We start from the raw sequence: 17,031 nt of genomic DNA, 5'->3' as shown, positions 1-17,031 counted from the left end.
AGCGCGGTTGCTGGCAGAGTAGAAGTGCGCCCCCCCCCCCCCCCCAGCTCCCTCCGGCGCTGGCTTCCCGCTTCCTTGCTTGCGCGTGGGAGATTGAGTGCGTTCGCTCTCCGTGATAGCGCGCGTCCCCGCACGCTTCCGCTCAGGCATACGGCGCGCGGCGAAGATTTTATCGATAGGGAACCTGACGGCGACGACGACGGCGACGCCGACGGCAGAAATCCGGTTGAAGTGTCCATATAATTACTATCGCAATAATAAGGAATAATGATCTTTAATGAAGCTTTAATGAAGAGACGAGTAACTTTGTGGTGTCAATTCAACAGCAAGTCATACCCAAAGTGAAGCAATATAAGTACCTCAGCGTACACATTAACGAAAGAAATAATTACTCACGCAACCACCAAGATAATATGAAAATAAAGGGGAAGCGGATTGCAGCAATAATGAAACACAGAGCACTGTGGTGCCACAATAAGTATAAGGTGGTGCGTAGAATCTGGAAAGGAGTAATGGTTCGCAAATGCCATTCTGTGCTTAAACAAGGATATCTTCTCGGGGCTGGAAGTTAACCAAAGATCAGTAGGCCGGTTGGCTTTGGAGCCCACGCTAAAACCACAAATGAGGCAGTGCACGGTGACATGGGTTGGGCCTCTTTTGAAGTCAGAGAAGCAAAGAACAAAATTAGTTGTGAAGAAAGGCTCAGGAACATGGATGAAAATGAATGGGCGGCTAAAGTGCACATGCATCTGTACTTGAAAAGCTTGGACACAGAATGGAGGAAGGGGACAGAGAAGTTGGCAACCAAGTACAGGATAAGTGAAACTGTAAATAGACAACCAAGAGTCATCAGAAAAAAAAGGGAGAGAAACGGAAACAGTTAATTGGATGTTAATTGGAGAAGAAAGAAATTAGAAGGGAAAATCTGTACGATAACACAAAAGGCAGTGCCGTGCTATTTTAGGCTCGAGTTGGTTGCCTAAGGACAAAAACTTACCGGAGCAAATATTCGGAACTAGATTAGGCATGTGGATGCTGCTGCCAAATCCGGAGACCACTCAGCACATCCTAATGGAACGTGAAGGACACCCACTGAGAACCGTAGGTAACGTACACCTTCAAGAAGCGCTTGGGTTTTAAGTGGATGGAACCGTCAACCGGTCAGCAGTCGAGATAAGCAAGAGACCTTTAGAGTACTGTTAGAAAAAATGCAGGGAATTGATTCGACCAGTTCTCTTGCAATTATAGGTAGCGGTATAAGGTAGATTCTGAAGGGGGAAATATTAAGGATATGTATACAAAAAATGCTAACAAAAACATTGGTTGCGGCTTAACTCAGTTATGTCAGGGTGTGCGTAGTGAGAGGAATGGTTATTCGTATTGTTTTGCTTGGTTTTCTCTACGGTTACATGTTTATCGTTTAGTTTCGTACGTCTGAGTGTTTAGGTTTTCTTGTTACCTCTCGTTAAGTTATGAATACATTAAAAACGACATTTTTAAAGTGTAACGCATTTATTTTGAAAGTCTTCATCTTGTTGTTTCTCATTTGCCACAAAGACGGCCCGATGGTCGGTGAGGCGGGAGGATAAGGGGTTGTCGTCCATTGACTTCAACACGTTTCGGGTGCTATTCTCATATGAATCCACTCGTCTGGCCAATTCGTACTTACGACGCTTCTCGAGGCGTGCGGCTCGTTCTTCCTCCGTCTCCTCGGCTCGCTGCCTCCTCTTCGTTTCGTTCCGACGACGAAGCCTGGCTTTTTTCAGTCTCTCCAACTGACTTTCCATATCTGCCGACGAATCCCACTGAGCCGCCTATTCTATGCATACGATGCAACGCCTGCTACTCCTCTGTTGCAAAGCGGTTTCACCAGCTCCTACTCTGACGTCATGCCAGATGACGCGGCGAGCGGCGCTGCCAGTTAAGGTGGTTGCTAGGCAACGGCTCAGCTCGCGGTGCGACCACCGGTCACAGCAAAACGGCGAGAATACGGCCAATGTAGCTCTCGCTACAAAAATCACCAGCCCTTCCCCTGTCGAGAAAATTGGGGTAAGCGAAGCTTGTCGAAAGACGATGCTGTCGCAGGCGTTCCGCTTCTTTTGCCCTAAACTAAAGGTCGGCGGCTCTTCGTTGACGTTTGACCTCAACATCACGTTCCCGCAACTTGGGGTACGTGGCTCTTCGCTGACGTTTCTCCTGGGCTGCTGACGCCCTCACGTTAGAATCGGACGACAAGCTTCGCTTACCCCAATTTTCTCGAGAGGTTAAGGGCTGGTGATAATTTGTAGCTTTGGGTCCCACGTGTGACAAGGGTAGTTCAAGGGTGCGTTACAGGTGCCAGAGCCCACAGGGGTTTGTGCCATTGATCTTGGATTCTTTCCTCACTATAACCATGATCGGTCCACTTTTCAGCGTGACCGCCACCTCCGCCACCGACACTTGTGAGCCTATAGAGCTTCGCTTAAAGAAATGTTCGGCCCTTGACCAGCGAAGCTGAGAAGTCTGTGGTGTTTATCTTAAGGTTTATCACGCGGGTATATTAAAGTGTTTCTAAACAGTGTTACGCAATTATATCTGTTACTTTACGCGCCCCTTAATGCCGAGCAATGAAGACACGGACACGTTTAGCGTTGGCGGCGGGTGGACTCCCGGCGCTCTTCGAGGCGCCGTTCTTCGTACGCGAGCTGCTCCTCAGGAGAACACACGACAGGTGCCTGTACCATTGCGATCGATGCCGGAGAGAGAATGACTACTACTAAGTGGTTCGTTATGAGAAAGGAAAGGTTGGCACTATCTTTTGCAGCCCTTTGAAGGAGCCCGTGCTCAGCGCCAAATATTATGACCCGCACGCGCACCGCTATAGAGAGAGGAACGACGTCGCCAACCGCGCAGCCAATTGCGCGCAAGACCTTCCCGCTCACCTTGCTCTCTCACACTTAGCGTGTTCGCACTCCCCGCAGGCTGCGCTACGTCAGACCCACGTTGCGAAATAACCAGAGGTCCCTTTTCCTCTTGCTCCCCCACACTTGGCGCGTGTGCACTCCACGCCGACGCTGCAAGGGTGTCTGTACACGGCGGTCCACTCTTAAAGGGAAGACCGCAGCGCAAGACCTCAGCTCGGAGCCACCACCGGCCGACGGCTGCAACGAGTTTCGCGCAGGCGCAGTGAGCACTATAGGCCGTGCTCTTTTGTTGTCTGCAACCGTGCGCTGCCGCGCTTCGGATAGTAGCGAAGCCAGCCTATCACACCTTTTATTGTGATAGCAATTATATGGACACTTCAACCGGACTTCTGCCGTCTCCGTCGTCGTCGATATCGCCGTGAGGTTCCGTATAGATTCCAAGTCCGATAAAATCGTCGCCGCGCGCCGTATGCGCGAGCGAAAGCGCGCGGGTCCTATCACGGAGAGCGAGCGCACGGCCGAAAGCAAACGCGACCGTCGCGCGAAATGCCGTGGGGATATGGGAGGGAGGGAGGCGGGGCGACGCTGCGCTGCTTCACCAAAGGCGTATCTTGCAATCGGGCGTAAGGGGAACTTGCCCCTCAATCTCCCACCCGAAAGCAAGAAAGCGGGCAGGCAGCGCGGGAGGGGGGGGGGGGGGGGCGCCGCTTCTACTCTGCCAACAACTCCGTTCTTACTTTGCCTGGCTGTGGCCGTTGCCCGCACCGTCTCTTATCTCCACACGGCTCTGACCTTTGTATGCGCTTTGCATCCACCGCTCAGTTTTCTTTGAAGCGATAGACCGCACGAACCTTCGCCCGCTGCGGCGGCTACGCTTGCTGCCAGCGTTTTCACAGTCGTTGTCTGCGATCATTCAGTGTGATCTATTCATGTTTGCTTGTGCGCGCTGACACGGCGCTTCTTAATTCAGTCAGTAAGCAGATGTGTCCAAGTTTATGCAGCCGATAAAACTATTATCCCTACTCCGAATAGCTCTCTACTAATTTGCTATCGCAATTGATGCTTCGCCTTTCGGGCGAAACTGCAACTTTTTTAATGTTGGCCGGTGACTGCATGGTCACATACTGACAGCCAGCCATTGCAAAGCTGAAAGAAAATTAGCCGAGGCAAAATATTAACTCGCAGATATTTTTGCCGTTTCAACTTAAAAGACGAACATGACAATTTTGTTTTACGGACGTGTCTTTGTGGTACAGCTCCATTAAACAATATTTCTCCGTGTGTAGAGCCCAACTCATTTGTACTAATGCATATTCGAGTCGCTTCAGTGCGTAGGATGAACAAGGAATGCACAGACGCCTTTAAAGAACACATTAATTTATAAAGAGTTATCACTCGAGCTATCGTTGAATCATTGGAATCGACGCACACAGTAAGAAATTTTTAAAGCGGGCAAATATTTTTTCAAACGAGAAGGCGAACAAGAGACGGCAGTGGCAATGCTGCTGATATTTAGGGCATTTATCAGATTAGAAATCTATCCAGTCACGTTGCTTTGAGCTAGAAGGAAAGTGGCTGCTAATAAATACGAATTACCTTGGCGACGATCCGAATCGCGGCAGCCGACGGTAGCAGACGACGAAAAAGCACAACCCACAGCGCTCACTGCGCCTGCGCGATACTCGTTGCAGCCGCCGGATGGCGGTGGCGCCGAGCAGACGCGATGCGTAGAGTCCCTATATAAGAAAAGTACCGCCATCTACTGTTTCCTCCGCTGTCTCCTCTTCTTAAGCGCTTGTTTTTCTCTTTACTTTTTGCTTACGAAAGCAAGTCGATGGTGGCGCACCTAGAAAGTCCACGTTGAATCTTTCAGGCCGGGCGCGTGCTGCCGCTGCCGTCGGCGACTGCGGCTGCGCAGAGGACTTTCAACATGGCTCAGAGGCGAAAAAAAATATGAAGAAGTGAAAGCGCACGCTATCATCGTACAATCGTAGATACAGGAAAGAGAGAATCGGCGTTGATCAAAGGATGGCGGTACTTTTCTTATATAGGGATTTTAGCGATGCGCTCCGGCGTTCTCTTTAACAGTGGACCGCTCTGTACGTCACCAACACGTGTTACTCCGAGATAAAAAACCCAGACATTCCCTCTCCTCTTGCTCCTAACTCCGTTTCCAACTCTTTTTTTTCTTTTTCGCGCATGTGCACTGGTTACTGCGTAGGGCCCTCCTGAGCACGTACGAACATTTTGCCTAGGCATATAGAGCTTCGCTGAAAACATGCAGAGCATAGCTGTTTAAATCAAGGAGCCTAGGTGGCTATTTGTCACCGCCCCGTTTCAGAGCGGATGCCATTAAATCATCATCATCATCACTTGAAGTTTCTCCGGCGTGAGTCACTGCAGACAGCGACGTTCTTGCTCGGACTCATGGTCCTGCGGTGGACAGGTTCTCCGCTTTTGCACGGTCCCGTTTTGGGTGTCTGTGTTCGCATTGCGTGTATTCACATAGCTGCTCTCGACGCCTCTCCGCTTTGTTAGCTTTCTTTCTCCGGCGTGAACCCGCTACGCCGCACCCCTGTCTTTTCCAGGTAACGGTAACAGGCAACCGATGACACCCCGAGGAGGATATAAGTTAATCTGGCAGCGAAGGCGCTCGCGCGGACAACTGCGTGCTTGACAACCGGGACGTCCCCTCGTTCGCTCGCCGCCGCCGACAGGACGAGTAAGGCATGGCCGGCGTCAAGAGGTCGAAGGTGTTCATGAGAAAAAATAACTACGGAAATTTCGTGACACCACACTCCTACAGAAAGCAGCTAAACTTGTGAGTGATCTAGCTTTACTTCTAGATGGCTGCTACCACAGGTACTTGCAAAAAATACTCTTGCTGAATGCTGGTAGGCACGTTTTTTGCGACAGGGTCATCACGCTGTCAGCGAAGGGCGATGCAGAAATCTGAGGGGGGGGGGGGGGGGTCAGGACAGCCCCCCTGGATCTGCGCCTGCATGAAAGTAACTTTAGGCATATTTATTGCGTATGCTCGCTGGTTCGTACACAGCAAATATACTTACTGAGCAATATAACGTACTTGTAGTTATGTAATGAAAGAGGCAACTATTTGAAGGATATGTGGAACCAATTGCGATATTTGTAGTACATGAAAGACAGTAATTTCCAAGACGATTTTCTACTTTATATAACGCAAGCACAAACATCTTCACGCACCATGAATGCTTGTTAGTTTACGTAAAAAATCACATTTTATGTAATAACTATGATATCATGAGAAGTTACATGTTGGTTTTTTCAGAGAGGATTCACGGATTATTTAAACAAGGAAATCGCAGCAATCACGTTTACATAATAAATGAGTAAATGGCTAGGTCAGTAGAAGCTATCTATTCATTGCAATGTAGAATATATATTTGTTTACTTATTTTTTATGTTTGTTTCCCTACTAGCTGGAATAATGGCTTTTCTTTCGAATGTCTGGATTTAAAACAAGCTTCGCTCGCGGTGAACCTTGCGGTAATTCGTGTGCGAAGTTTGTATTGAAAAGATAGCGTACAGGGAAGAATTGTTCGTGTACGATATCTCTGATGCAAAATAAGCCAACAATATTGCGGCGTTTGGGCCGTCTCTGCTCTTTCTCTTATTTCCCTTACAGCTTCTCAATGTGCTCTGCTCACAATAAAGTATTGTGGATGCTAAAAGTTTGTCGAATAAATTTACATATGCATATGGCTGTAAACCACTACTCACCGTGAGTGAAAAGCGCGTAGTCGTTAACGAAGCGGTCACTGCACGCACCTATTTCACTTGACTGCGAGAGTAATTTACTTTTTTCGTTACTCTTATTCTTGAAAGCATGATGCTACTGCCCGCGTACCCAAGCGAATGCCGTTTTTTACGTGCTTTCCTTCCGCGGGCTCATTTAGCGCCTTTCTACGCACGCACAGTTACCGCATTACCGTTCTCAAACTCTAGCCCCGGAGCTAGTCCGCGCTGACGAGTTTGCACCGTTAGATTTAACATTCTCTTGCAGCCCAAGCACAAAGACAATGCTCAAAGATGGATAAGCTCTATGCAGAACCACATTGGTGAAGTTATATAGACTGTAAGCGCTTTGCGTGGAAACGGAACGCAAAAGACTATAGCGCGTAGCAGACGACCCTCGCTTTTGGCGGGCTTCGCGAGTGCGAAAAGCCTACGGGTGCGGAGCAGCAGCGGCGCGGTGCGGCAGTTCCCAGAAAAAGGCCCTCGCCGGAGCCGGCGCTTTGGACCACCGTGCTTTAGACACTCCCCTATTATTCCAGGCCACTCCAGCGAAGCGGCATGGGTACAGTGTACTATAATGTTTTACAGTGGGTGAAGCGGAGGCGCATCGTATTACGTGTCGCGTACCCGCTTTGGAAGAAAGTAGCGGCGGCGCTGTCGTTGCCCGCACTTGAAGCGAGCGTGCGCCGCTTCTGCGTCTGCACGTTGTTTTTCGATGTCGTCGTCGCGGAACGTCGCTTCTTTCGCGCCTTTTTCTGCGTCAGTGTTTATGATGCCGCCCAAGCGGCGGTTAAACCACTGTTACGCGCCAGGCAGCACAACTGGCTATGCAAGAACAACCCAGGAACGCAAGTTATCGCTTTTTAAGGCTCCGAAAGATGAACACCAAAGGCTTCCTCATATTGACAAAGCGTTAACGCAATTCAAAAAAGACAGGAACGTGATGGAGCCACAGGATAGCGCTGTCCTTTGTCTCTGTCACGTCCCTGTCTTTTTTTTTAATTGCGCTAAACGCTTCGCCAATATGAGGAAACCGTACCAACTAGCCCAAGAATCAGCCTTGTTGAACCAAAGGCTTGTTTGGCAGCGGAATCTCCACAGGCTTGAGAAGGTGCTGGACCCTGATTGAGCTGTTTGTGAACTGCACTTCGAGCCGCATTTTATCATGAGGCATTATGTCCACATGATCAATGAAACTGAAGTTACAATTCTGAGGGGGACCCCAACACCAGCTCGTAACGCTTGCTCCACTTTTATATGAAAGGGTAAAAAAGTGTCACCCGCCGTGGTTCCTCAGTGGTTACGGAGTTGGGCTGCTGAGCACGAGGTCGCGGGATCGAATCCCGGCCCCGGCGGCCGCATTTATGAACCCCAGGTGGTCCAAATTAATCCGGTGTCACCCACTACGGCATGCCTCATAATCAGATGGTGGTTTTGACACGTAAAGCTCAATGTATTATTATTATTATTATTATTATTATTATTATTATTATTATTATTATTATTATTATTATTATTATTATTATTATTATTAAACAAGTCTCGTGATGCAGCGTGGAGAAAATCGCACCAACACTTGAAGCTTACCCGCTTATGAGGGTAATTATAGCAGCCGTTGGACAGTGGTCGACTGAAAAGCGAGCATATTGTTACGGAAGGATAGGAGGAAAGAACAGAAGAAGATCGAGAGACACTGGCTGCTTCGTGTTGTTGCTGGTCAGCTATCTTGACCGCACTAACTCTACTTGTGTATATATTGTAAATACATCCAGCCTATACTCCCAATATCCCCGTAACATATTGGTGGAGGTGCGGGGTACCAAGGCAGGAAACGGAGCTCCGCAGTGGACGTCGCATCACCGTCCCCACTATGACTGACGGTGAGCACGCGGGTTCAACGTCGTTGCCGCCTTCAACGTCAACGTCACTGTCGCCAGCTACGTCGTCGTCCCCATCGGTTGTGGTTGTACAAGCCAAGGATCCCGGAACTTTCTGTGGGACCGATGGCGCCGACGTTGAAGAGTGGCTGGCTATGTACGAACGCGTGAGTGGAGTCAGCAGATGGGATCCTACGCTTATGCTAGCTAACGTGTTGTTGTACCTAAGAGGCACGGCAAAGGTGTGGTACGAAAGCCACGAAGAGGAGCGGACCAGCTGGCACCAATGCAAAGAGAAGTTAAAAGAGTTGTTTGGCCAACCAGCCGGCCGTAAAATTGCCGTAAAGCAGGAACTCACCTCCCGTGCCAAAACCCCCACAGAGTCCTATGTTTCGTATATCCAGGACGTGCTGGCGCTTTGTCGTTTGTCGTAAAGCCGGTCACGACATGACTGAAGCTGAGAAGGTCGGGTACGTGCTGAAGGGAATCGCTGACGGCGCCTTTAATCTGCTCATGTGCAAAGGCTGTTCTTCAGTTGATGCTATCATAAAAGAGTGCCGACAATTTGAGCAGACCAAAAGCCGCCGCGTCCTGCAACCATTCGCCAGACTTCCAAATACTGCCGCAACGTCGACGTGTGAAGATCAGCCCACACAGCAGCATGCGTCGCCATCAGAGGACGTGGTGCGAATCGTCCGACGTGAACTGGAAGCGATGGCGCCCGCAGCTTTCTGTTCGCGTCGCCGTGACGCTACCCCTCTTTCAGTTCCCATCGTTCAAGCCATCGTTCGTCAGGAACTTGAAAGCATGGGTTTACATTCTGTCTGTGCTGTCGCCAACCCCAGAGCCAACGAACGCCCTTCTACTCTGTATGATCCACCGCGACGCTTCCCTCCGCGTTATCGCAACCCGACTGAGTGGAGAACTGTAGACGACCAGCCGATATGTCTCATCTGTCGCCGTATTGGTCATGTCGCCCGATACTGTCGCAACTCGTGGCCCTCAACACCTCGCACGCCGACCACCCTGAACCGTTTTTATGGAAATTCCCGCCATGTTTCGCCCTCCGCCGAATCTAACAGTGCCGACAACTCTGCCAGGAACACGTAGTACAGTCGCTCACCATCGCCTCGCGGACACCAGTCTCGTTCACCACAAACACGTCGGCCATCTTCCCGTTCGCCGCAGCCACGTCGCCTTTCGTCCCCTGTGGCTTTCGGCCGCGTTCTTTCGGAAAACTAAGCACTGCAGCCCTCGGAGGTGGTGCTGCATTGACAACTACTGCAGGAAATCCTGTGTCTCTGCCCACAAAAAGAAGTATAATTGACGTTAAAGTAGACGGCGTACCTGTCAAAGCACTCGTCGACACTGGAGCCCACATATCTGTCATGAGTACTAGCCTACGTAGACGTTTAAAGAAGGTCCTCACCCCAGCAACTGCACAAGTGCTTCGTGTAGCAGACGGTGGCGTGCTGGTTGTTCTCGGAATGTGTACTGTGCGTTTAACTATAGCCGGCCGCCCTACTTCTGTTCTCTTTGCTGTGATCGACAACTGCCCTCACGACGTTATCCTTGGGTTGGACTTTTTATCCAACCATTATGCTCTCATCAACTGCGCAACCGGCGTCCTTCAGTTGGAACTGCCTCAACTCGTCGATGCTCCAAGCACCGCGCCACCGCGCCTGTGCTCGCTTCAAGATGTGCGTCTGTCACCCGAGGCAGTCACGTCGCTTCTACCGCACAGCCACAGGTACCTGACGGTGACTATGTGCTTCGCCCCATCGTCAACGTGCTTTTGAACCGAAACGTTGCTGTTCCGCATACGCTGATCACGGTTACGAATAATGACGTCGTTATCCCGCTTCTGAACTTCAGCCTGTGCCCTCAAGTGCTTCCGGCCGGCATGTTCTTGGCCAGCATTTCTAGTACGTCCGAATTTGACATTGAAAGTATGGATGCCGAGAGTGGATTTTTAGCACAAATTGCAGCTCACAGCTCTGGTTCTTTCACGGATGACTTCGCCAAAATGATTGCAGAGTGTAAATAAAAGTGCATTGTGTGCTATATTACAACTTTGTTGTTTATCAATTGTTCATAACTCTACAAGCAAATACACGCAAAGTGCCTCCAGCGGCCAGTCGCGCGGCAATTTTGCGTGTGTTCGCGGGCTTCTATCACGCTCGAAAAAACACTTTAATGTAGCACGTATTGAGCAACAAAACCTGTCTCGGGAGTTTTTCATGTTGCTCTTCAATTTTCTCATTGACACTTTTCATCTCATTATAATATTTGAGAAGTGGATTATAAAGAGTAATTATTTAATTAGGCAGAATGCAAAAAAAATCATCTGGATATCTCCCGGCGATGGCAAACAACATTACATTGGTTCTGTTCCGCTACGTGGTATCTGCATATTTTTAAATCTTGGTGCATGATAGTTCGGACACCCTGCATATTGCACTCGGCTATCCAGCTCAGCCGCTCTCGAAAATCGCGGTAATCGTTCACAAATACTCATTTGATGCTTTGCACGTTCGTATAAAAAAAGTGTCGATAAGAAGAAAGGCAAACTGCAACGAATACCCTTGCGAAATGTGAAGTATTGCGGCTTTGTCTCAATATGCCAGACGATTCCACATCTACCACACGCGCAAGCGACATTATTTGAAATTTCCCATTTGCATAACGAAGCTGCAAAGAATAAAAACCAGGAGCAAAAACATCTTTCCCTTGCTAGTCGTGCATTACTTTGTGGCGGTAAACTTCACCCGCCGAAAACGCCGGGCGTTGTTCTAACAGCGCGACAGCCCGAAAGCTGACGCGCTTTCAAGTGTGGCCGACTACAGCGCCGCCGCATCTTTCTTCCCCTCGAGACCCTCTCCAGCGGAAGCGGTCGCCCCACTAAAAGATATTCTATTTCACTATAGCCTGGGCGCCTTTCTTAGCGCGCAATGCATTGTGGCTCGGCGCAGTCGGCGCGACCAACGCGCGGATGGAGGAAGAGCCATGTCGACGTCGGGCACATTGGAGCGCGATGGCCGCGTTCGGTTACGTTGGCTGCGGCAACGTGACGTAGCGTCTGCGGGCGCGTGCTTACGCTTACGCCTCGCCGGACTATATCAGCGCCTTCCCACTCTAGAACGCACGCGAGCACCAGCGACTACGCTAGAGTGTACGATGAGTCATGTACACAAATAGCCGACGCGCCAGGCCCGCCGATCAGGATTGGACGCCGCCTGGGCACTCCTCACTCACTGTGCTTGAGTGTTACTTGTTTCGCTGTACACGACTTATCCCAGTAAAGAGTTAGCTTTGCAACTCGCTGTTGTTCCCCCGTTAATCTTCCCGGTTATTCTTCACCCGGTTATTCTTCACCCGGTTAACCCGGTTATTCTTCACCGGTTAACCCGGTTATTCTTCACCGTCGCAAGGCGACAATACGTCGGGGGTGACTGCAAGTGATGGGGAAATGACAGACGAATGTAGAACGTACGCAAACGAGCGGGACGTTCATAGCTTCTTTTCCTTTTTCGTTCATTGCGTTGTTTAATTTCATCTTACCGTACAGGCACAGAAGGGTATTGCTTAAGGGGCCAATCAATGCAGCAATTGTGATCGTGAGAACTCAACATTCCACAGTTCCTGAATGAATATAAATAACTTGGATGATAACCATTAGTTTATTACATTGATAATGAGTAATACTAATATATATATATATATATATATATATTGTAGCGAAGAGAGACACTAGTGGGTCCAGCTCTAGTCTGCCAGACGCTAGTGGGTCCAGTTCTTTTGCTCGCAACGGCGCTCGTGCTTGAAAGCCGTCTCGTTTTACTGTCGACGCTGCGCTGCTCCGATCTCTAATAAACCCTTTACAATTGGTGGAGCGCGCTGCGCTCTCAAAACCTGCAACCTGGAACTTTGATCCCGCACCGTACCGTCGACCATGCCTGAAGAAGCCTGCCATCAAGTACCTCCCCCTGCACTGGCACCGTGCTCTGGTGTGCCGCGCCACAGGGACCCTGCTATCTTCACAGGCGCGGACGACACCGACGTTGAGGATTGGCTTACGACCTACGAGCGGGTAAGCGCCCACAATAAATGGGACGAAGTAGCTAAGCTCAGCAACGTGCTATTCTACCTCGCGAGTGTGGCCAGCTTATGGTACAACAACCATGAAACGGATTTTCCGACGTGGTCAGACTTCAAGACATATTTTGTCGAGGTTTTTGGTCGCCCTGCTGTTGGTAAGCTGCGCGCCGAACAGCGTTTGCGGGAACGAGCTCAGCAAGCAGGCGAATCCTTCACAAGTTATGTCGAAGACATCCTGGACTTATGCAAGAAAGTCAACGTGACCATGTCGGAGTCTGATAAGATCAGGAATGTTATGAAAGGCATAGAAGACGATGCCTTCAACATGCTCCTTGCCAAAAATCCTCGCACTGTGGCCGAGATAACAACACTGTGCCAAAGTTACGAGGAGCTACGCAGGCAGCGGTCATTGACCCCTCGCCCTACATCGCGCGACGAACACCTCGCTGGCTTGACGGCCATTTCTGATGAGTCAGCGTTGATGGAAGAAATGAAGGCTTTCGTGCGCGAGGAAATTGCACGCCAGCTCTCCTTGATGGCCTTTGCACAACCACCACCAGTACAAGAGCCAACGTCAAGTTTTGAGCCCCCGCTCCGCAATACCATCGCGCACGAACTCAACCAGCTTTTGCCTGAGCGCCATCACCATGTTCCTGCGGTCGCACCTCTCCGCTACGCTGAAGTCGCCGCCAGGCCCCAACAGATCCCTCCGGCTGCACCACTCAGCTACGCGGAAGTCGTCGCCAGGCCGCACCCCTTCCCTCAAGGTGGGCCGCTCACATACGCCGACGTCTTGACTGTGCCCCGACCACAGCCCACGATGCAACCATATCACCAGCCGCCCCGCACAACGCGTCCTCCTACATGGACGGGGCCCACCACAGCGAATCGGTGGCGTACATCTGACAACCGACCTATCTGTTTTGCGTGCGGCTACGCCGGTCACGTCGCACGCTACTGTAATTGCGTGCAGTCACCTTGCGTTCCAACACTTGCGCCAAGTCGTATGGTCGGCTCTCCCCGCCCATATTACGACGACCCTTCGGCATCGTCACCGACGTTCCGCCCAACGACCAATACCCGCCGCTCACCTTCTCCACGCCGACGCTCGGTATCACCGATGCGGCCCCGTCCCGCAGCTCGGAAAGAGGAAAACTAATCGTCGCAGCCCACGAGGCAAGGGCTGCGACGCCGGCGAAACGCGAAAGTCCTCAGGGTAGCCCGACGAATGTGATAGACGTGTTTGTTGATGGTGTTCACACATCTGCACTCGTGGACACCGGAGCCGCCGTATCAGTTATGGACTCAAAACTTTGTCGCTTGATTCGGAAAGTCACGATGCCCCTTACTGGACTGTCCCTCCGCACAGCCGGCGCACAGCGTATTCACCCGTTAGCGGCGTGCACAGCTCGTGTTGTGATTGAGGACGTTGTATACGCCATCGAATTTGTTGTAATTTCGTCGTGCTCCCATGACGTTATCCTCGGCTGGGATTTTCTCTCCCGCCACAATGCCGTCATTCATTGCGCACGGGCCGAACTAGAACTGTCGCCGCTCTCAGATTTGACGCTCGCCGACGATGCTTCTCTTCCGAACAAACTCCTCGTCAGACACGACACCATCGTTCCTCCTAACTCGTCAGTGGTTGTCTCTATGTACTGCAGCATCCTCTCCGACGCCGTCGCACTACTTTCTCCGTCTGGCCACTTTTTCACTCGAAAAGGTCTCCTGCTACCTTTAGCGACGGTGAACATTACACAGGGCTCTAGCGGTATATTTATTTGTAACCCGTTCTCGTACCCTGTGTTGCTACTCCACGGAGAATGTCTGGGCAGTGTCGAAGCTATAGCTTCGATGCGATATGCGATATATCGCAGACGTACAAATTACGGACGTTCCCGAAGACCCATACTGTGCCCGTTACAGTACGCTCGGCTCGATTTCTACGTCTGGCCCATTGCCTATAGATGTGTTCGATTCTTCTGTTGCCGAATGCCTTACACTGGGCCAGCGATCACAGCTTCTGTGCCTCCTACAAGAATTTCGTGCTTCTTTCGACGTCGGGCAACCTTGCCTGGGCCGGACGTCAACTGTTACGCACCACATCGATACTGGCTCCCAATCGCTATTGTGGCAACGACCATATCGTGTATCGGCTACAGAACGTCGCGTGATTAATGAACAAGTGGCCGATATGCTCCACCGTGAAGTGATCCGACCTTCCCACAGTGCATGGGCATCTCTTGTCGTTCTTGTTACGAAGAAAGATGGTTCTGTACGGTTCTGTGTGGACTATCGGCGCCTCAACAAGATCACTCGTAAGGACGTTTACCCGCTTCCGCTAATCGACGACGCTATTGACAGCCTACAAGGAGCAGAATTTTTTTCATCTCTCGATCTGCGCTCAGGGTATTGGCAAGTACCTATGGCAGATGACGATCGACCGAAGACAGCCTTTGTCACGCCCGACGGCTTGTACGAATTTAACGTCATGCCGTTTGGACTTTGTAATGCGCCAGCAACTTTTGAGCGCATGATGGATACCGTTATGTGCGGCTTGAAATGTCACACGTGTTTGTGCTACCTTGATGACGTCGTTGTTTTTGCTCCGGACTTCTCCACGCACCTTCAAAGCCTCCGGCGTGTTTTGACGTGTTTGAGAAACGCCGGCCTACAACTGAATTTAAGGAAGTGCCGATTTGCAGCGCGGCAGCTGACGGTACTGGGTTATGTTGTTTCCAAGGATACAATTCTCCCTGATCCAGCCAAGCTTCGTGCCGTCGCCGAATTCCCTAAACCTACGTCCATCAAAGAATTGCGAAGTATCGTCGGTTTGTGTTCTTACTTCCGACGCTTCATTCGAAATTTCGCCTCCATCATATCACCTCTGACGAAGCTCCTTGGATGCAACGGACCCCTTCATTCGTTGGTCTTCAGAGTGCGAGGAAGCGTTCGCAAATCTCCGTCGTTTGCTGACGACTCCCCCAATTTTGCGCCACTACGACCCGACGGCCCCTACAGAAGTACACACAGATGCCAGCGGTGTTGGCCTCGGCGCTGTCCTTGCGCAGCGCAAGCCTGGCTTTCCTGAATATGTCGTGGCCTATGCCAGTCGCACCCTTACGAAAGCAGATACCAATTACACTGTCACGGAAAAAGAATGTCTGGCGATCATCTGGGCTCTTACTAAGTTCCGGCCTTACTTGTATGGCCGCCCATTTGATGTCGTCACCGACCACCATGCACTATGTTGGCTGTCATCGTTGAAGGATCCTTCCGGTCGTCTTGCCCGCTGGGCACTTCGCCTGCAGGACTACGATATCCGCGTGCTGTACCACAACGGACGCCAACATACTGATGCCGACGCCCTATCACGCTCTCCCTTGCCTGACGACAATACCTGCTGCTCACTATCCCAGCTAGCTGTTTCTACAATCGACCTTGAGACTATCGCTTCCGAGCAGCGCAAGGACCCGTGGATTGCTTCGATTATAGACCTGCTTGCTGACCCATCACCACAGTCAACCACTCGTACGTTGCGTCGTCAGGCTCGCCATTTCGCGGTTCGCGACAACCTGCTTCCCCGACGCAGTTATGCCGCAGACGGCCGCCAGTGGTGGTTAGTAGTTCCTCGCAGCCTGCGCTCCAAAATCTGCGCATCCTTTCACACCTATCCACAGTGCGCACACTCAGGAGTTTTCAAAACCTACCAGTGCCTTCGACAGCGCTACTACTGGCGAGGAATGTACAAGTACGTTCAACAGTTCGTTCGCTCCTGCCCCGACTGCCAGCGCCGGAATGCTTCACCCCAGCTCTCGCCGGCTGGTCTGCAGCCTCTACCCTGCCCTACCCGGCCGTTCGGGCGCGTTGGAATTGATTTGTATTGGCCACGTCCCTTGACGTCGGCTGGTAACCGCTGGGCTATTGTGGCAGTAGATCACCTCACACGATACGCCGAAACCGCCACTCTCCCAGCAGCTACAGTGCGCGATGTTGCCTCATTCCTGCTTCGCCGATTCATCCTGCGGCATGGTACACCCCAGGAATTGCTCAGTGATCGCGGACGTGTCTTCCTGTCGGAAGTGGCTGAAGCCATTCTTAACGAGTGCCACGTGATTCATCGCACAACTACGGCGTACCACCCACAAACGAATGGCCTCACAGAACGCTTCAACCGCACGCTCGGCGACATGCTTTCTATGTACGTCGCCTCCGACCACACGAACTGGGACGCCATTCTGCCCTTCGTCACCTACGCGTACAACACCGCTACTCAGAGCACCACTGGCTTTTCGCCCTTTTTCTTACTATACGGTCAGCACCCGTCGCATACCATCGACACAATATTACCTTACCGGCCGGATGCATCCGAGGGCTCA

This window comes from Dermacentor silvarum, chromosome 1 (assembly GCF_013339745.2).
Source record: "Dermacentor silvarum isolate Dsil-2018 chromosome 1, BIME_Dsil_1.4, whole genome shotgun sequence".
Lineage (NCBI taxonomy): Eukaryota > Metazoa > Arthropoda > Arachnida > Ixodida > Ixodidae > Dermacentor > Dermacentor silvarum.
This window is presented reverse-complemented; position numbering follows the sequence as displayed.